Source organism: Dermacentor variabilis, chromosome 3, assembly GCF_050947875.1.
Source record: "Dermacentor variabilis isolate Ectoservices chromosome 3, ASM5094787v1, whole genome shotgun sequence".
Taxonomy (NCBI): domain Eukaryota; kingdom Metazoa; phylum Arthropoda; class Arachnida; order Ixodida; family Ixodidae; genus Dermacentor; species Dermacentor variabilis.
In genome coordinates this window covers 123,282,720-123,304,382 of record NC_134570.1, presented here as the reverse complement: position 1 = coordinate 123,304,382, position 21,663 = coordinate 123,282,720, and the positions used below count along the sequence as shown (strand labels likewise).

The following is a 21,663-nucleotide window of genomic DNA, read 5'->3' as shown; positions in this document are numbered from 1 at the left end:
GTGCTAGCACACGGTCAGTACTGGATGTGAATGTCACCTTGTCACTTTTTTTCTGCAATGCAGGTACAGTCAAGTACTGCCAGCCTCATCCTGACCGCACAGATGAAGAGCTAGTGGCAGACATGGCAGCTGCCTGCCACACTGGCTCCACAGTGAAAGGTGTAAAAGGCCCTTCTCCTTTAATCAATCTGCCTGCATTTTGCCGTGTGGTCCTGGTACCCTGACTACATGCACTGTGTGTTGCTTGGTGTTAGCAGGCAAATAACCGAGTTATGGTTGTCAGAGTGTGGAATGGACTATTATTGTGGAAGGCCTTCTACAATGAAAGTCATTAATGAAAGACTTCACTCAATCAAAATGCCTGAGTGCATCAGCCGTCAGCCAAGGGCACTGACAGTTCGAAAGTACTGGAAAGCATCTGAATGGCAATATTGGCTGCTGTACTACAGCTTGCCGTGCCTCAGTAATGTACTGCCAAGGAAGTATCTGGAACACTGGGGTCTCCTTGTAAAAGGAATGTTTCTCCTTTTGAAAGGTTCGGTGTCACCGTCAGACATGGAGCACAGTGCCCGATTTCTCACAGTTTGTAGTTGGTGTCAAGTTCCTTTACCGTCAAAAGAACATGACATATAACGTGCACCAGCTCTTTCACATCCCAAAGTCAGTGGTCCTCTTTGGCCCTTTATGTGCACACTCATGTTTTAGTTTTGAAGTGCACATGGTCAAGCTGCTGCGACTTCTGAGTTCTTCTAATGGAGTAGCCCTCCAAATTGCCACACAGCTGCTGCTTCACAGCAGTATGTTTGCCCTAAAGGCATTGGCGACTGACTATGCGTTGTCATTGATGGAAGCGCAGTCTAAAAAAATCCTTGGCAACATTGTTCCCTTGGGAAATGGTGAAGCCGTCTCTCCCAGTTTTCTCCATGCTCACTCAGCGCTGCCTATATTTGAAGCAGTGGAATATAAGAGGATAAATGTGACCGGTGCCATCATTACTTCAGAGAAGTATATTAGACGCATGAGAATAAATAGCACAGCTGTTATCTTGGCTGATGGTACCTATGCTAAGGTGAAAAGAATATTTTGTTGTAGACATGGCTCTACTGAACAGTTCTACGTAATGTCAAATGTGTACTCAGTCAGTGCTTTGATGCCAACTGAACACAAAGATTGCAAAGCAACAATATGAAAGGCTGTTTGAGATTGATAAGCATGCCCGCCCTTGCATATACTTTGCTTTTGGCAGTGAAGAATTATTTTGTAATCTGGTAAATAGTTATGAGTGGTCATAGAAAGACAATTCCTGATTGATAAACAGCACTCCAAGTACTATTGTGCTGTGTTGTTTCAAAATCCTAAACAGACAAAACTTAAAGGGACCACCACTCACACATCTCTCATAATATTCTTGCACTGTGATGTTGCATTACATATTGAAAATCTGTTCTTTCTCTTTGTATGTGTATATATATATATATATATATATATATATATATTGTGAGCATTATCCATACGCTTCATATTCTCACCTGTACATACTCATCATCACCGTTTTGGACCCTGGTGGTGGGGCTCTCACTCAAGAGAATAAAGAAGAGACTGGCTGCCTAAACCTCGTCTCACAAGTGGTGGAGTGTGCTGTCCGGTTCCTTCGCCCTCTCGCTCCCGGTCTCTCTCCAGCTTCACCTACGCTACATCCCTGGAGCTCCGCTCGGGTCGCCGCCTCTACCAACTGCACTCAACCATGTCGCAAGACCAGCAGACCAGTACCACGACATCCACCTTGCCTACTCCTGCGGGAACCCCTTCTTGGACAGTCACCACCCCTCAGAAGGATCCACCGCTCTTTGCTGGGCTTCCAGGCGACGACGTTGAAGACTGGTTGGAGCTATACGAGCGCGTGAGTGACTTTAACCACTGGAACGAATCAGCAAAACTTGCTCACGTCGCCTTCTACCTAACCGGAGTTGCGAAAACTTGGTTTTCCAATCATGAGCTCGATTTGGTCAACTGGAGCATCTTTAAACACCATCTACGCCAGATTTTCGCGAACTCGTCTGTCCGCTCCGATATCGCTAAGAAGAAGGTTGCTGAGCATGTACAGCACTCAGGCGAGTCCTACACTTCGTACATAGAGGACGTCCTCGCCCTCTGCCGCCGCGTGAACACCTCGATGGCAGAGAGTGACCGTGTGCGCCACCTGCTCAAGGGTATTGGGACTGCGGCATTCAATGCTCTTGTAGTGCTGAATCCCACTACCGTCGCCGACATCATCAGTACGTGTCAGCGTCTCGATGACCTTCATATGCTCCGCTTACACCCTGACACGTCTGATTGCAAGGCGTCCAACGACAGCGAGCTATGTGCTTTGATTCGCTCCATCATCCGTGAGGAACTGCACGCCCAAGCTTCGTCAAACCCTCCTGAGGTCCATCTGATGCCCCCTGGTCGCGGCCTACGCCATATCGTGAGGGAAGAGCTAGCTGCCGTGACCTGCCCGCAAATCACGAGCCCGCGCCCTATCCATACGCCAACGTACGCTCAGGTTGCCTCTATAGCGCCACCCTCCCAGCAGCCACCACAACAGGCACCTGCACCGCACATGTCCCTGAATCCTATCACTGCAAGACCATCGCCTGTTCCGTCTTATAACGCATGGAGCCCACCTCGACCGGTTTGTTACTACTGCGGCATCCGTGGCCACATTTCCAGGTTTTGCCGACGCCGTCAGCAAGATGAAAGACGTGGCTATGACGGCTTTGAAAGGGATCAGTTTTCTGGCCCTGTACCACGACGTCGGCGTTCTGACTACGATTATTATCCACGACGTTCCCCATCTCCACAGGACTTCAACACTGCCGGTTCATTGCGTTTCCCGCGTCGTCGCTCTCCATCACCGATGCGGCGCTCTTCTTCCCCTCTACGACCGGCTACTTCGTCCTTCGATCACCGCCCGGAAAACTAAATGGTGCAGCTTCAGGAGGGAAAGCTGCATCTTTTGGACAACGTGAAACTCCTCCGGAGCGCCCGTCAAATGTACTTCTGGTGTGTGTTGAAGGTATCCAAATCGAAGCCTTGGTTGACACAGATGCATCGCTTTCCGTTATTAGTGCTGACTTGTGTTCTCGATTGCGAAAAGTGAAGACACCGTATGATGGCCCTCCCCTTCGTTGTGCTAATACAGTTCTTGTTCAGCCTTCCAGTGTTTGCACTGCGCGCGTTTTCATTGATGGCATCCTCCACCACATTCAGTTCGTCGTGCTATCTTCGTGCACTTACGCGATGATTTTGGGATGGGACTTCCTGTCCTCCGACTCAGCTTTCATCTCTTGCCGTCAGCGAACTATTCATATGACGGACACTGAATCTTCGTCCGCTGTCAATGCTCATAGCCTGCGTTTTGTCACGTCTACCGACTGTTTCATTCCCGCGGGTAATAAGCATATTCTGACGCTGACTTCCGACACTATTATTAATGGTGATGTGTTCCTTGCACCGAGCGGTTACTGCATTTCTGGTGGGCTTAGCCTTACTTCTAGCCTAGTACGGTTTCAGGACGGTAGAGCATTAGTCGCTGTTCATAACCCTACTTCTTCGCCAGTTGTGCTCTCCCAGGGCTCTACTGTGACATGCTTTACTGACACCGAACCTCTTTCGCTGGTACCGCTTCACACCGAATCACCACCTTTGTCTACCACAACTGATTATCACACTGCTACCGCTGCTTTAACGGCCGCGATAAATCCCGATTTGACCGCTGCGCAGAAAGAAGACCTTCTGGCACTCCTGCACAAACACAGAGCCTTATTTGACGTCCACTCCAAGCTTCTGGGGCGCACTTCCGTTGCAGTACATCGCATCGAAACCGAAGGCAGTTTGGTTGTACGCCGCCGCCCGTATCGCGTGTCTTCCGCAGAATGGAAAATCATTGCGGATAACGTTGATGACATGCTCAAGAGAGACATCATTCGGCCATCCTCCAGTTCTTGGTCGTCTCCTGTCGTGCTGGTTCGCAAGAAAGACTGCTCTGTACGATTCTGCGTCGATTATCGAGCCCTTAATAAGATCACGCGCAAAGACGCATATCCGATGCCAAGAATTGACGATGCCATTGACTCCCTCCAGGGTGCAGAATATTTCTCTAGTCTAGACCTCCGATCCGGATACTGGCAAATCTCCATGCACGATGCGGACAAGGACAAGACAGCCTTTGCAACACCAGACGGACTTTACGAGTTCAACGTCATGCCATTCGGTTTATGTAATGCCCCTGCAACATTTGAACGCATGATCGACACAGTTTTACGTGGCCTTAAGTGGAAGACCTGTCTGTGCTATTTAGATGACATCGTTATTTTTTCTACAACTTTTCGTCAGCACCTTGTGCGCTTGGACGAAGTTTTCACATGCATTTCCAACGCTGGACTCCAACCCAACACAAAGAAATGCCTTTTTGCCAGAACGAACATCACAGTGTTGGGCCATCTTATCAGCAAAGATGGCGTTCGACCGGATCCCGAAAAGGTTGCTGCCGTACTTCGCTTCCCTCGCCCTGAAAATCAAAAGCAATTAAGAAGTTTCTTGGGCCTGGCATCCTACTTCCGCCGCTTTATCAGTCATTTTGCGGCCGTGGCGTCGCCGCTACACAAGTTGCTCACGTCGGGCACTGCTTTCCCTTGGACAGATGAATGCGAACTTTCTTTTCAAGCCCTCAAGCAGGCATTAACCACCGACCCTGTCCTCTGTCACTTCGATGAGAACGCACCAACTTGCTTGCACACCGACGCTAGTGGCCATGGGATCGGTGCTGTACTTTTACAGCGTGATACCACCTCACGAGAGAGAGTTGTTGCCTATGCCAGTCGCGCACTAACACCTGCCGAAAAGAATTACTCGATCACAGAACAGGAATGTCTCGCAGTAGTTTGGGCAATCCAAAAATTTCGACCATATCTTTACGGACGCCATTTCACGGTCATAACCGACCACCACGCCTTATGCTGGTTGTCGTCAATCAAAAATTTGTCCGGACGACTTGGTCGCTGGGTGGTATGCTTACAAGAGTACGATTTTGACGTTGTCTACAAGTCTGGGAAAAAGCATCAAGATGCCGACGCTCTCTCTCGCTGCCCGCTGCCACTATTAGCTTCGAGTACACCTCCCCATTGCTCGCCTCTTGATGATGAGACTAAGTCGTCACTCCCGTTGTTACCGTTATTACCTCTATCGGTTACTGACACGTTATCTTCCAATCGCGTCACTCACCTCGCCTCGTGTCAACGTTCTGACCCCTACTGCGACAGCATCATCCAACGCCTGTGCGGAACTACATCTGCACCAAATGCCAGATTACGTCGACAGCTGCGACTATTTAAGCTTGACAACGATGTGCTGTACCGCTACGTATACAACTCCGACGGACACCGCTGGGTGCCTATTCTTCCACGTTCGATGCGCACACAAGTCCTTGAAGCCTTGCACGACGACCCATCTGCTGGCCATTTGGGATTCCACAAAACATACCACCGCGTTAGGAGCCGTTTCTTTTGGCCAGGCATGTCTACCTTTGTGGCCAAGTACGTCGCTTCTTGCGTTCAGTGTCAACGGCGGAAATGTCCGACTTCGCCTCCTGCTGGGCTTTTACAGCCCATTCCATGTCCCGAGACACCGTTTGCCATCGTTGGGATAGACCTAGTCGGCCCTCTGCCCATAACGCCAGCAGGTCATCGATGGGTCGTGACAGCTGTTGACCAGCTCACACGTTACGCAGAGACCGCTCCTCTACGCTCTAGTTCGGCCTCCGACGTTGCCACCTTCTTTCTAGATGCCATTGTGCTGCGCCATGGTGCACCTCGTGTACTGTTAAGCGACCGTGGCAAGACTTTCATGTCAACAATGCTAGCAGAAGTACTCGGAGCTTGTGGCACAGTTCATAAGACAACATCCGCATATCACCCACAAACAAATGGCTTAAACGAGCGATTTCATCGCACACTAATAGATATGATATCCATGTATATCGGGCCAAACCACGACAACTGGGACAAACTTTTACCTTTCGTGACTTTTGCTCACAACACCGCTATCCAACGAACTACGGGATACTCACCTTTCTACCTAGTTTACAGCCGTTCCCCGACATTCACCATCGACGCCGCTTTCTTCAATGCCCCAGCTAACACCTCGGCCAGTATACCCGAACAGTTCGTCTCGAGACTTGAGGAATGCCGTCAACGCGCTCGCTTCAACACAGAAGTCAGTCAGCTAGACCGCAAGCAACGTTACGACATCTCTCGTCGCGACGTCTCCTTTCGTCCTGGAGAGGAAGTGCTCCTTTGGACGCCCATTCGTACACCCGGTTTGTGCGAGAAGTTTGAATCCCGCTTTCTTGGACCTTATATTATTAACGAACAAACATCCCCCGTGAACTATCGCGTTACTCCCGTAGACGTTTCTTCCGACCATCGTTGTCGTGGTTCGGAGATCGTTCACGTTTCGCGCCTAAAACGATTCGTTCGGCGTTCCCCTCCTGGCTAAGTCACGGCCTGGCTGGCCGCTTGCGCGTGCGGGGAAATTAGTGTGAGCATTATCCATACGCTTCATATTCTCACCTGTACATACTCATCATCACCGTTTTGGACCCTGGTGGTGGGGCTCTCACTCGAGAGAATAAAGAAGAGACTGGCTGCCTAAACCTCGTCTCACAATATATATATTTGTGCGTCTGTAAGATGCCATGATTTGTCAACATTTTTTTGCTATATGTAAGTTCTATAATTAAAACTGTATACTATGCTGTTTTTCATAATTGTCCTCATTGGCTTGTATGCCACGCTGTAATAGTAGTAGAGGCATTCGTAAGGCAATCTAGCCTTCAGCCTTTTCACCTTGCATGCAAGGAGGAGAACAAAGTGCAAATTCAATTCAATAGAACATTGTTATGAAATTACACTTGTATATGCTCATTTTAGTAGTGATAACACCACATGATCTGGCACGCATGCTCATAATGTTATGCAGACATATGTTATCTGGCCAGAATAACATTAGGGGCTGAGCAATACATTTGAATGTAGAACCTAATTTAATTCTCCCTATTGATCACTTGGTAATTTCTCTTTCCTATGTCTGCAGGTTGATTGTTTTTTCATATGGCTAACATATGCTTTACACTTGCTTTCCATTACATGCCTTTTAAAGCAAAATGCATGTGAATGTTTTCTTGCACAGATTACATATGTATTTGCCACACACTTCATGACTGTTGTTGCGGTTCTTGAGCAAATAAATTTGCTGTTTGACATTAAATGTGACTACAAGCAGCACTCTTATGTACTCAAGACATAACTATAGGGGAGTTTATTCATCTGGAAGTATATTGTTGATTTGCATTTACTCCATATTGTGTATCATAGAATGCATGCAATGATAATGCACTTCTAATTTTCATATAGTTGCATAAGCAAATTTACAAGCTTTATGAATGCATGCCAAACCTTATGTGTGATCTGCTTTTCAATATTTAACTACAGCAGCACATTCAAGGCAGTTATATAGAACAGCCTTTATGCAGCTGAAATTTTGTCCACTGGAACTGCAGAACTTTCAGCTCGACATAACTTATCCCAACTGGAACTGGAAAATTTCCAGCTGGACATGTGACTTCCCAACTGGAACTGGAAAATTTCCAGCTGGAAATAAGACTTCCCAGCCTTAACTAGAAAACTTCCAGCTGGAAATAGCAACTTCCCAACTGGAAATGGAAAACTTCCAGCTGGGAAATGACATTTCCAGCTAGATATGGAAAATTTCCAGCTTGGGGAGCTGTTCCCAGCTGGAAAACAGGCTGGAAAGTGATTTTCCAGCTGGAAATTCCCACCTCATTTTCATGTTGGATATCAACGGCAAATATGTCACGTTTTTCACTCTGAAAACAGAACAAAGGCTCTCTCAAATTGAAAAAGCTGTTGCAGTGGGAACTGAGAATACATGGCTTGCACGTGACGTCACGCTGGCCGGCGCGCACTGTGGCGGTCATGTTGGTGCAGTCCATGCGGAGTCAGCACAGTGCAGCGGCCCGGCCGTGCGCATCCCTTCGCAGTCGCAGGCAGTGTTTTTTTTCATGCGATATGCCGCCGCTTTTCAGCAAGCAGCCTTTGGAGGCGAAATACCACCTGGATCTCATGGGGTGTGAGCACGTGCGACATGCGGAAAAAGTACGCATGTGTGAAAAGATCGACCCCTTCACGCTGTGACCGGGAACGGACACGGCAAGTGATGTCGGCATATTCCCAGAGATTTGTTACGGTGACATCGTCAATTAGCTTGTTTTCTCTGCAAATTTTCTGAACCTTGAGGAGATGAAGGCATTTAAGTCGATCGAAGCGAATAATTATTTTACTAGCGGCTGGGTGAAGGGTCTGTCTGCAAAACAGCTACCAGGTAAAAAGGTGCTTCTGCTTGGAGCGGTAAGTAGCAAGGTTTCGTAAGCTGTTTTTTAACGAGAGAGAAGGAGAAATAACATTAATTCATTCCAGAAATGTTTAAGTCTAAGGACTCACATAAACAAAAGAATTATTTACAAACTGTCAAGCTAGACTCCGTTTCTTCACATGTACCTTGGAGATTTCAGATGACGCCTCGTTTTTTTTTTTATGCGCATATAATGGCAACTGTTGATGCTTTGTTCAGATTGGAAACCAAAAGAGTTTATTTTTCTTGCATTAAGTTGCGCATGAAGAAATGGATATCAATCGCCCCAGATTTTCCATCCAATCTATGTACTGGCTACGCATCACGCGATTTCTATGGCCTGTCTTAACTGATTCGGCTTGTTGCTGTTGCCGGTTCTTAGTGCGTGACAAGTTCGTGCAAAGATGTGCCCAACGTTAATTTGTACCCTGAAATTTCCTTTTCAGGTGAACCATTCACAAAGGATACGAGACCAGCTGCTACATGTGTGGATCTTATGCCAAACAAAGCGGGGTTGTGCTCACAGCCCATTGCACCTTTATGGCCGGAGCAGGAGAGGCATACTCTCATGTTAGAGCCTGCTTGTATGCCACCGAGACTGGTGTGAGAATGAAGAATGCTATTAGCTGTACCTCAAACAGCACCATCTGACTTCCTGCATATGTGGAGAAAGTACAGTTCATGAGGCTCAAAGATAGATTTCACTTCATCCAGGATAAAAAAGCAAAAGCTAGACGATGCAAACAGCAGCACAACAGAAGTCGAACTGAGGAAACATGTGGACATCCCACCGCGAACAGAAGAGGAACTTGGAGGCCTTTATAGAGCTTTCCAAACCACCAACGTTGTACCCGCACTAATTTCAGAATATTGCGAGAGCTTCCAGCAGCCCGTACAATCCCAGCCTGCTCAAGAAAGTTGTACAGTGAGCAGAACTTGGCTGATGACCTTGACGTGCTTATGAAGAAGGCTAAGAACTTTCTATCTGAGTTTTCAATTGGGAAGGGCACAATAATGTCAGTTGAGGCTGCCACAAGACAGTAGAGCAACTCATCAGACTGGTTTCTTTATCGGGCTGGCAGAGTAACAGCTTCGGTAATGAAGAGGGTTCGCCACACAAATATTGAAAGCCCCATCATATCGCTGTTGAAGTCATAATGCTAGAAAAATTTTTCCGTCAAAGTCCCTGCCGTCATGTGGGGTTTGGACCATGAACGAGATGCTTTCCAAGCTTACACAGATCAGGAAACCACCAAACATCACAACTTGCAATGCCGCAGGTCTGCTTTGCACCTCAGCGCTGCTTACCCTTTTATCGGTGCAACACCAGATGCCATCGTCTCATGCAGTAGCTGTAGGAAAAGTGTCGTGGAGTTGAAATTCCCATTTTTGCTGAAGGTGCCGAGATCACCACCCAAAATTCATGCTTGAGCGATACCGGTGGAACATTTGAGCTGAAGACCAGATCACGCTTACTACTATCAAATCTAGACCCCGATGACTGTGCCAGGTTCACTTCTGCGACTTTGTGGAGTGGGGACCAAACGTGTTACACATTGAAAGAGTAAGACGTGACGCAGTTTTGCATCTATACATTTACTCAGGCGAAGCAGTTTTTTGAGAGGGTAATTTTACCCGAGCTATTTAGCCACTACTACACAAGGCAACAAAGCAATCTTGAAGACAATCTGTCTGACGATGTGGAATACTGTTTCTACCGTCGACCAGACACTGTAAAAATGGTTGCTTGTGACAGTGAGTCATGCTAGTACAAGTGGTTCCACTTCTCCTGTCTTGGACTCAAGCAAAAGCCAAGAGCAAAGAAGTGGTTTTGTCCTCAGTGTAAAGACAAGACGAATTAGTGTGTTTTCTCTTTTTTTTAAAAGCACAGTTCAGGATTCCACCTATGTTGCCAATCTGAGCCTGCCAGTGTGAAGAAATTTGGTGTAATGACTATGAAACATATGTCAGGAATAAGCAGAGTTTTCAGGACTTCTAAAAAATGCAGTGCATTCTTCAATCCTTCTATGTCACGGTGCTTTGCATGCAAACACTCCCCACAGTACCAGCGTCAGTGAGAGCCCTGAACACATGCAACTGGCAATCATCAGAATACAAATACATATTATAGATGCACTGTAAAAACATTTTAATTGGTGTTCATTTACAACACTCACTAAATTGAAATGTTTGCATCTTAAGATTTTGCATTATGCACAGTGGCAAGAGCAGTGATGCAGATTAGTATCTGCAAAAGGTGTATAACCAATACAGGGCACACAGCATGGTACATGCAAGGCATAGAGAGACAAAATATTAAAAAAAGGAACAAACAATGTAAATCATGCAACTTTACTGTCAAAGGTTAAACATTTCACCTTTGCCACGTGGAGAGTGCGATTGTACAGACCAACAATGCAATTCGTAGAACAACCACACAGAAACACTGTTCTGCATAACTTTGCAGCTATTTTAATGGCTAGCGCAACACACTTATTCGAATTCACTCTTTAAGGCAACATACCCAAGTAAAGAAAAGTTCCTCAGAGGGATTCGGACCCATAACTTTCATCATCTTTGCCCATTCGAGAGACACACCTAGCCACCGTTACACTCTCTCAGTGATGCAACTATTCAAAGGCATAGATTTGAAAGGGCACAGCAAACCGTAACAATCTTGTCAAGAGGTGCCAAATTGTCTCCAGGTCTTCCAACCACATAGTCGATGGGCAGCGTGGCCTTCAGGATAACATACTTATTTCTGATTAGCCCGATCACTCTCTCAATGTGGATCCTTACACTTGCTAGTTTCCTAGTGCTCAGGACGTCTGCTGCAGAAAGTTGCTTCTTCCCCTTTTTGTACGCTGGTACATGAAGTTTAGCGCAGCAAAACCAAACATTTTCAGACATAGAACCCTCGGCCTGCGAGCACGTCACCTGGAAATAAGTTGTCTAAAAGAACCACAGTGCTCAGTTATGTGCCTGTCGCTAGTGCGTCCTCCCCAGCCTTTAGAAATGAAGTTGACGATACCTTGTGGTGCAATGCCAATTAAATACTTCGCCGTGTTACTACCTTTGCACTGAGACCATGTTTCACTTCTGGGCAGAAATGAAGATGGTCTCTATGTCTTCATTTCAAAACAGTCAAGTATGACTGCAACATTTTTTCCAAAAGAATCGTAAAACACTGCATTGCAGAGCACTGCGTTGTGGCCACACAATTTGAGACTTTGGACGGCAGTACACAGCATGCAGCCATTTATCAAATATGTGTGATACTGTGGCATCTGACACATTAAACCTAAAAGCGAGGTCAGTAATGTGCAAATTTAACTTCAACTTCATGATGAAGAGCAGCAATTCCTGGAACTTTGGCAAACTGTTTTTCGCATTGTGTGACACAAATCTCTCCATGACACTAAACAGTGCATAAAGAATCGTGACATTTGCCATGCCAGTGTAGTATGCAACCTTTCTGTCACTACATTTGAGAGACTCTTCTGTCAGTTCCAGAAGCTTGCTTTCATTCCTTGCAGCATAGAGATGCTCATTAAGTGACACACACTCCTTCAGTTCTTTGAGGTCACCCATTGTCATGTCTGTCTGGACTGCAATCTCTGCAACATACAAAATTAATTTTACTGTGCAGTTCATCATGTGCTGCAAACAAAAATGAACACGGAGTTTGAGTGGGGGGGGGGGGGAGGGTTTGCAGGAAGGCATAGTAAATGGGCTGGCAAAAAACAGGAGAGTAACATCTGGCCTACCCCATTTTGCTGAAAAAGAAAGAACAGCGTCAGCCCCCCTCTCTCTCATATTTTGTTTCGGCTCCAAATGCACAACAAAGACGCCCACCTTTTTCACCATCTTCATCGTCTGTACGCGGTGAGGGCAACGGAGAAGCAGTAACGAAGTCCAGGTTCGTCGCCTCCACAGTTTCCGCTGCCTCGGCTACATGCTGTGCGAGCATGGCATCTGAGCAAAAGCGTAGGGGCCCAATCCGGGTCCACCTCCTGCCACAGTTTTGATGGTCTGCCTACAAGAACAAGAAAAATTTTCGTTAAAGAATAAGCCGTTCCGCTGTGCTTGTACATCCTGCAGCTAAAGTAGCATTGTGCAGATGCGACGGGCTTATCGTTTACCACAAACACGTATGCTGGTCCTTTCAGTGTTGAGGTCGGCGTGTTTTATTCGAGCCAGCTACAGACCCCATCGCTTCACGGATAACTTTTGTATGGTCACCTTGATGTCCGATGATGTTTGGTAGACGAAAAAGTTTGTATTTGTTGATTTCGCCCAACACGTGCAGTTGGAGCGTCCGACAACTACGCAGATAACCATTTCGACGCACACACGAATAGCATCAACTGCACCGCAGCCGCTGTGACTGCACCAGCATGGCGAAATAGTACCCAGGGTCCCTAGCCGTGACTTCAATGCAAGCCATATATAGAGCCACGGCAAGTGCTCTCGGCCATGTGGTCGTGGCATTCAACAACGTTAGCATCCGCACAGTGGATGACCTAGCCATTCCAATAGGCAGAGTTGACGGTCTTGAAGTAAAGGCAGCGAGGAAACGTGGCAAGCTGCTGTAGCTGGAGTTGGTATCCACGTGAGCGCAAATCATTTGCCTAGGTTCTGCCCCTTGTAACAGTTTCGGTCTTAGCTATATATATGTGGGTCATGCAGATTTTTTTCCTTCATATTCTTTAATAAAGTTTTCATTAAAAAAATTAAATATAGGCTCATAAAAAAGCTGTGCTGTTATTTTTGTGGATAATAAATTTGGTCTCGCTAGCTGGCTTATAACTGCCTCATACCAAAGTGTTAATTAAGCAAGTAAAAGTGGTGAGGAAACGTGCCAAGCTGCTCTAGGTGAGAAGTAAACTGCACGAAACATTCAGACAGGAAGAAACATACGACGTTTAGAAACATAGCTTCTGCGCTTCACTGGATGCGTGTCTTCCTTTCGTGCAGTTTACCCATCTTTCAGTATGAACTAACTAGCCCGATAAATCTTATTGCTGTATGAGGATAACGCTATCTCATATCACTAATTCGGACAAGGGAGAATGCCAGCGATCGTGAAACACGCGCAAACTACCTGTCTGCACGAGCTCAAGGATGCGGCGAGGAGTCTGCAGTGGAGCTCGATGGAACCGCGCTGCCATCTGGCGGCTGCATGGCCTCCGAGATTTACCCCACGTGCATTTCTCTGTGCGCCGCAGTGGATCTCGGAGGCCATTGCGGCTGTAAGCGCGCGGGCGAAGAGTTTTACAACTGAAGCTAGTCTAATAAGGTTGGGCACAACTGCATATATATGCAGGTTTGGTTCCATGTGCGACTGCACCAACACTCCACGTAGCGTGACCACATGCTTGCCATTTCACCATGAAAGTAGATGAGCCTGTGCATGCCTGATATTCTGTGTCATTGTCTTTAGATTATGCTTGCAGTGGGAAAATGTTCCATCATTTATGTTTGTGTATTGTACATTTGGCATTTCTTGGTAACCTGTATTCCAGAAACACACTGTTGTGAAAAGAGCTCGCACGGTGACAGAGTTCTGCCCACAAGCTCAGAAAGGAGCATAAAAAAGGCATTGCAGCCCTCCGGGAGCCCAGACGCACCAAAAGCAGCACAAGAGCCCTTCAGAGTCCTGAAGGATCAGTGAAGGGCAGCTCAGAGCTATCATCCAGCAACTTAAATGAAAATCACGAGCCAAATTCTGGAAAGTCGACAGCTTCTCTTTATGAAAGTGCTGAAGGACGAGTAAGTATTTCTATTTTCACACAGACTTCTTTGATAGGTTAATGTGGCAGCTTTGTGCTTGTTTGCAAACATGGAATAACACCAGATCCTGTGTCATGCTGCGATAACTTTGTCACACTAATTTCCTAATGACCAGTCTTTTTGAGTACTTTTTGCTGCATAATATGACAAGTAAAGCATTTAACATGCAACTTGTTTCAGGTGCATTTGGTGAAGGACGTATACATTACGGAAGCTGTCTATAACAGTCTCATGGCTGTGAAGACGGACAGCCGATTTGTCCGTGAAGCTGTTGTGGCCATTTTTCCCACGGCAGGCTTGGCTGGCCACAGTGTGACCGGCGCAGTGTCGAACCGGACAAAAACTGGCACAAGGCCAGCATTGGACAAAACGAAGTACTCCACCTTAAGTGGTATGTTTAAACTAAGTATCTATAGTTAAGTTTCATGTGCTAACTTACCTGTAGCAGATGGTTAAATCAATGGGGTAATACCCATTATAGTATGTTCCTGATTGTCTTGTCTGCTTAGCCTACACAATTTGTTTGCTTCATGGTATAGGTACCAGAACATAAAAACCAGAGTTGTATATTTGTTTTTTATGCTCATCTAATACACATTACTTTCCCAGACTAAGGTTCCACCATTATATATGTTTTCCTTTTTGACAGCTCATATTGTGCTTAATAGCTTGAAAAGCAATACACAAGATGACTGCTTGGCAGTGTTACATAGTTCCAACACACGTGGTGTCTTACAGCAAGCAGTTCGAATGTTGGAACATGAATGTTTTGCTTCCGTCTCGGAGCGTATATATATGAGATGGAGAGGCGAAAGGGGAAAGGGAGAACAAGGGAAAGATACATGATAAACACATGCGTCGTCAGCGCTTGCAAGGTAGCCTGATTGCGGCTGACGTCACCTTACATTTCTTCCTTAATACTGAAGTCGCTTAACTGGTTTTCTTTGACGTGTAGAGCACCGCAAGGCTTGGGGTGATCTGACGGGTTCAGCGTTGCTCCCTACAAGTTCCGGCTGAACTTCATGCTCAGGTTCTGTTATGCCCCCTTGTTCGGCTGACGTTCTCAGCGACAGTGGGCAGTTGCTAGGAGTACCTGTTCTTGATTCTCGATTTGCCGCTTCTTGGTACCAAAACATAGTCAAGGCAAGCCTGAACACCTGTCAGGCCCTTAGAACTGTTTCTATTTTCCACTGGAAGATGGCAGGCGCGGAAGCTATGTCGAACGGTAGTCGGCTGTACCAAAACAAACCACGGTATGTATTGATTACGCACATCTTCCTTGAGCCCTCATCGAAAGCAACCTGGTCATACGCGTCTCTTAAATCCAGCGTGCTGAAGCAGTCCCCACCATTCAGGCATGCGAAACTGTTGTCAATGGCTGGCAATGTGTAGTGCTCCAGTTCACATACGGGATTCAAGGTCACCTTAAAATCAATACAGATTCTAACCGCGCCGTTTTTCTTCATTACAGGCACAATGGGAGTAGCCCACTTAGCGGGCATTACAGGTGACAGTACTCCAAGTGTTACGAGCCTATCAATCTCTTTCAAAACTTTGTCGAGTAAAGCAAATGGAACGGGCCTTACGAAATTTCGGCATGGCACCTGCCTTGAGCTTCAGATGGATTGGGTGTCTGTCGATTAGACCCAGCTCAGGGCTAAAGATGTCTTAGAACTCTGACAGGATGGCATGCATGGCGGCGGTATGGCTGCTTCCTGGACCAGAGCCTTGTTGCACTGATATATTCAACACCGAGGATCCTACATAATAGAACTTGGAAATCAACTCTCGTCCGCAGAGCCTCGGATCTGAACAGTTCAGCACCATCAAGGAACTCTTGACCTCCTTGTCATTGCAGGACACTGAAATACTCAATTTCCCTAATACTGGAAGTTCTCCAAGATAACAGGGCAGTTTAATGCATGTGGGTTCTAACTGCAGCCACTGTTCAAGGTTTTTATCAAAAATCTCTTTGGACACAACACAGACGGGTGAGCCGGTGCCCACAATCATAGGTACGTCAATGCCACACCATGTGAAAGTACGAAGAATAGGTGGTGGTAGCCGACCACTGGAGGGTGCGGTTAGTGTCCGAATGTGCGCATCGTCTCCATTTTCCTCAGTGACATCCGCTGTTACTGCAAACGCTTCTCCTTGCCTGCATTGTGAACGTGCTTTTGGGCGTCCTTTCCACACGTCGCTTTGGCACATCTTCGCCAGATGGCCGTATCCACCACAGCGGTAACGCCTCGTTTTCGCTCAGCCGTAGGCGTTTCTGTTGTGTTCCTTACTTCCCCAACGCCCACATGCTGACACCGGCTCATCAGCTTTCTTGTATCTTTTTCCGCTGCTTCTACAGATATGGCAATTGCTTCAGCCTCCCTCAACGTCAAATCTGTTTTCGCTAATAGCTGCTTCTCAGCAGCGCTTGACCTCACTCCACAGACGATCCTGTCGCGAAGCATGCAGTCTAGCATGCCACTGAAATTACAGCCATCTGCAATCCGGTGAACTTCAACGATGAACTGTTGAATGGGCTCACCTTCCAACTGGCAGCGATTGAAGAATCGGTAGCTCTCAGTTATTTCATGACTCTTGAGGTCGAAGTAGTCATCCAAAACTTTGACTGCTTCCTCGGTGCAACGTGCCCCGAGAGCACTTGCACGGTGCGCATACTTAATGCTGCTACCAGCAACGACCTCTTCTTTCCCGAGTCACTGACGCCAGTTGCCTCAAAATAAGCTTCTGCCTTCGTGATGTAGGCCTTCCAGTTGTCGGACTGTTAGTTAATGACGAGCCATGGTCAGTATTCCCGCAGCCGCTGTTTCCTGCTTAACTGTCTGGCTTAATCCATTTTTCAACTCGAGGGTTCTGTCTGGCCTCGTTGCCACTGTTACATAGTTATCACACACGTGGCGTGTCCTACTGTAAACGACTGCATGCAGTTCGAAGGTTGGTCCATGAATGTTTTGCTTCCGTATCGGAGTGTACAGTAAAACCTTGTTAATTCGAACTCGGTTTATTCTAAATCCCACGTAGTTCGAAGGTTTTCGGCGGTTCCAACAGTTTGCATGGAAATTTTGCCGGATAATTTGAACAGCCAGTGTGCCCATATCTGGATAATACGTCAGTTTAAACCATAGCCTCCGTGATCCGCAATGAAAAAAAATTGTGTGCCAGTCTCTGAGGCCAGTATGGTTGCTGGAGCGGCAGCCAGGTGGCATTTTAAATCAACTTTCTAAAAAAAGAGAAAGGCTTCGAGGTTGTCGAAGTAAACAGGGAAGTGAGAAGTTGTGGTGGTTTTAAACAAGACGGGATCCACTTCAATTACAGGCCCGCGGGCGCTCAGGAGGTCAGAGTAGATAGTAATGAAGATGTTCCCCTAGGGGAACATCATAAGAGCATCACCATCGATAACAGAAAAAGGAGGAAAGCAAGAGAAATAGCTCGCCATACAATAGTCTACATAAACATGCAGGACAGCAGAAGAAAGGGAAAGTGGGCAGAGATTGAGGAGCAGTTACATAGAGAACAAATAGGGGTGTATGCGGTTACAGAAACACACCTTAGAGACTCGGAAGAGCCGCCAGTTATTGAGAATTATGTTTGAGGAGGGGGTGCAACAGAACTAAGTCGGAAAGAAAGGGAGGGGGAGTCGGAATGCTCATCCATCAGGAAGCCAAATGGAAAAGAGAAATTCACAATGTCAAGAGCATCTTTGGTTATCAGGTACAATGAGTGGGAAAGAAACTTGGCTGGGCGTTACGTATTTGTGGACCGGAAAAAATTGCACGGGGAAGAATAAAGAGTTAGTGGAATGCATAAGCGCTGATATTAAGGGTTTCGGGAATGGCGCTGAAATTGTCCGAACAGGTGACATGAATGCCCACATACAGGATTTAGATGGCTATACTGACAATAACGGGAAGTCAGTGCTAGACCTTTGTGAGCAACATAACCTCGTTATCATGAATACGGGGCCTAAGTGTGAAGGGCAGATCACGTGGGAAGTGGGAGAGTGGCAATCGACCATTGATTACTGTCTGATGAGAGAAGGAATTCATGATAACTTAGGTCATCGATGAGGAAGGGTTTAGCAGCACAGGGAGTGACCATAAACACATCATTTTCAAAATGGGATATGTAGTTGGGAAAGAGAGCAAGAAGTGCAAAATGGCCAGCCCAAATTTGAACGCTGAACAAATAGCAAATATAGTCACTAGAGTTGAGGAAGAACTTGGCCAATGGCCAAGTAAAAAGTGGGAATATGGTGAGCTTCTAAGTGTAATAACGACAGGAATATGGAAAGAGAAACAACATGTTTGTTGGAAAGGAAAAAAGAAACCGAAAAGCTGGTGGAACAAGGAGATACCAGATGCGATCGCCGAACAACAGAAAGCATCTCGAGAGCACAGGCAGGCAAAGAAGGCACAGTTGCCGCAGGATGAAGTAACCAGTAAATGGGAAATATACCGGGACAAAAAGTCTATGGTTCAAATACTGGTGCAAGCAAAATTAAAAGGTGAAAGTGAACGTTGGTTGTCAGAAATACGTGAGAAAAAGAAGGCCACATCTAGAATATTTTAGAACCATATAAAATTATTAGGCAAGAAGTCAACAACAATACAACATATCCTAGACGAAGATGAAAACAAGACTTGAAGGAGAAGCGGCAATAAATTACATCCGAAAAGTAACAGCTGAATCTTTCTAAGGCAATGACGAGGTTATATTTGAAGAAAAAAGAGTATGAAAGAGACCCAAGTAGAAAAGGAGCTGTTGCTGAAAAATTAAACTGGAAGAGAGCGGAAGAGAAAATTCCTAAGCGCACAGCCACAGGGCTAGACAAGGCTCCCATTAGGCTGATAAATGAACTAGGACCAAAAAGTAAGGAAGCTCTTGTGAAAGCAGTGGAAAAAACTTTAAAAGATAGACGGATACCAGACAGTTGGCGACAAAGTAGAATGAATTTAATTTATAAAGGTAAGGGGGAGAAAGACAGAATTCACTCGTGTAGACCGTTGACCATTACATCGGTAATATACAGGCTAGCAATGCAGGCAATAAAATTATAGCTTCAAGCATGGGCAGAGAATAATGGCATTTTGGGAGAGCTTTAGAATGGCTTCGGAATAGGTAGACGTTTGGGTGATAACTTGTTTGTTCTTATTTAGTGTATTAGAATATCAAAAGCAGAAAGCAGACCGTTGTATGTGGCCTTTTGAGACATTACAGGAGCTTACGACAACATAGACCGCAACATTTTGTGGGATATTCTGGAAGGGGAAGGCTTAGATAACGATTGTCTACAGCTTTTGAGAGAGATTTACCTAGAAAATAGTTTGCGTTGAATGGGAAGGGATGAGGAGCGAGGAGAAAGTTCATATCAACAAGGGACTGAGGCAGGGGTGCCCTTTATCTCCGCTGCTGTTTATGATGTACATGGTGAGGATGGAGAGGGCGCTAGACGGAAGTAATATAGGGTTTAATCTCTGATACAAACAGGCGGGTATAGTAGTAGAGCAGCAACTCCCAGGCTTATTTTATGCGGACGACATTGTGTTGCTAGCTAACAAGCAAAGTGATTTGCAACGTCTGTCTAATATCTCTGGACAGGAAGGCAACAATTTAGGTTTGAAATTTAGTGTTCTAAAACCAGGTGTTATGGTATTCAGTGAAAACAGTGAACAGACAGTGGAGATACAGTGCCAAGAATACCTCGGGCAACAAAATATAAATACCTTAGTATATGTGTAAACGAAGGCAATAGATATATGAAAACACAGGAAAAAACCATAACAGTAAAGGGGAAGAGAAATTCAGCCATAATGAAGCACAGAGCGCTGTGGGGATACAATAGGTACGAGGTCCTCCGAGGTATGTGGAAAGGTGTAATGGTTCCAGGACTTACTTTTGGAAATGGGGTTGTTTGCTTTAAATCAGGGGTACAATCAGGACTCAACAGGAACCAAAGATCAGTGGGTCGCCTCGCATTGGGCGTTCACGGGAAGACTACAAATGAAGCTGTGCAGGGTGATATGGGCTCGACTAGTTTTGAAGTTAGGGAAGCTCACAGTAAAATTGAGTATGAAGAACATCTGAGGAATATGGAAGAAAGTAAATGGGCTGGGAGAGTGTTCAGGTATCTGTACAGGAAAATAAAACATTGACTCATAGTGGAGGAAAAGAACTAGGAAGCTTACCAGCAAGTATGCGGCCTGTAGGGTGGGCAACACAGCAACAAAGCACGTCAAAGGGAAAGTCAGAGAGGCTGAAATAATCTCAGGGGTGGCGGCAATGCAAAAGAAAGCTGCCATGAGTAACTACTTAAGAGGAAAAAACGAAACCAGGAAAGAAACCATTTATAATTACTCAAAGGGAAGCTCATTGCTTTTCGAAGTGAGATCGGGATGCTTTAGAACACGCACCTATAAGGCGAGATATAAGAAGGAAGAAGAAGCATGTGCTTGCTGCAGTAAAGCTAGGGAAACAATGGAGCATGTTTTATTAGAATGTGAAGACGTCTACCCAGCGGTCGATTTAGGCACCATTGGCCTCCTTGAAGCCCTTGGGTTCAGCAGGAGCAGTTGTGAAGCAAACATGTCTGCAATAGGCATTAGTAAAAGGTGATTGGAGGATTGGTGGAAGTAGGGAAACGACGAAAGATGAAGAGGTACAAAAGCACAGTTCACAATAGGGGATCAGAAAATTTGGGCGTGGTAGTTCATAGTGTTTTTTTTTTCCTTTTTTAACCTAGGTAGAACTTTAGGCAGTATAATAGCAAGAGCGTGGTGGCGCAACCCACCGCCCCGTTCCAAAGGGGACGCTCATAACATCCATCTATCTATCCTGTTCCCGGTGCTTTGTTGTGCCTCAGCGATCTGCACAGTGCTACAGCCGGTTTTCGAGGCTAGCTTTAGTTGCCAAGCAACCAGGCTCCACTAGGTGGAAATTTTTCTGGTTCCGCTTCCGTTGTTTCTTTGTCTAGCTTGTGGCAGGCACTGCTCGTAGTGTTTTGATTGTTCTGTGCTGCAACCAGACGTGTTCTGTGCTCAGCTAGTTATTCTTGACCACGTGCGCACTGTTGGTGTTAAGAAAATGCCAAAGTACAGAACTCTGACTCTCTGACAGAAAGTGTGCCAAATTGAGGAGACTGAAAAATGGACGAGCTCCAAAACACAGCTGGCGGAAAAGCACAAGGTGCCTTTATCGACCCTTTCAACAATATTGAAGAATAAGACAAAGATCCTCGAGGCCTACGGGAAGATGCATTAGACGAAGCGGACAAGGATTCGTTTTCCTACGTATCCGGACGTTGAAGACGCCTTGATAAAGTGGCTTCAGCATGTAAATGCAGCACACCTGCCTGTGAATGGCACGCTGCTGCGCGAAAAGGCC

At 46.1% G+C, this 21,663-nt stretch overlaps 1 protein-coding gene across 1 annotated transcript in view; it reads right to left on the bottom strand.

Moving 5' to 3' along the window:
* Positions 1-6,727: 6,727 nt before the first annotated feature.
* The window catches only part of LOC142576259 (uncharacterized), a 151,807-nt gene continuing 136,871 nt past the window's right edge, over positions 6,728-21,663 (bottom strand). The window contains exons 7-8 of the mRNA XM_075686303.1: positions 12,328-12,508; positions 6,728-12,089 (exon numbers count right to left, since the gene is read on the bottom strand). The gene's annotated coding sequence lies outside the window, so the exon portion shown is untranslated. The remainder of the gene's footprint in view (positions 12,090-12,327; positions 12,509-21,663) is intronic.